The 431-nt window shown below is 27.1% G+C and overlaps 1 pseudogene; it reads left to right on the top strand.

Moving 5' to 3' along the window:
• Window positions 1-315: 315 nt before the first annotated feature.
• LOC127226635 (uncharacterized) lies at window positions 316-431 on the top strand (annotated as a pseudogene).

The following is a 431-nucleotide window of genomic DNA, read 5'->3' as shown; positions in this document are numbered from 1 at the left end:
TATTCTAAGTTACAGTCTAGAAAACCATTTATCTAAAGCAAAATATTTAAACATACTTCTATGATTTCATTACAGAGGTACATTGAACAAAAACATTAAATATATTCAATAAAATTATGGATTTCACATAAGAAAATCATGTGAAGACTGCTGTGCATTCTCAGCTAAACTTATCTACTTTGTGACAGTTTGCATATATGTAAATATATGAACTATTTGATTATCTAATCATATACTCCCTAGTTCTTCACATATCAAAGTAATTCCTTTTTGAATTACTAAGGATAATTTTTAGTTTTAAAGATAATTTATCTGGTGCTCACTTTGGTAGCACATATACTAAAATTGAAATGATATAGAGAAGATTAGAAAAGCCTTATGCTGAAGGATGACACTCAAATTCATGAAGCAAGGATGATAAACAAATTCAT

The sequence above is a fragment of the Phodopus roborovskii genome, unplaced genomic scaffold (genome assembly GCF_943737965.1).
Source record: "Phodopus roborovskii unplaced genomic scaffold, PHOROB, whole genome shotgun sequence".
Taxonomy (NCBI): Eukaryota; Metazoa; Chordata; class Mammalia; order Rodentia; family Cricetidae; genus Phodopus; species Phodopus roborovskii.
Note: the sequence above shows the minus strand (reverse complement) of the source record. Positions and strands in the feature narration are given on the sequence as shown.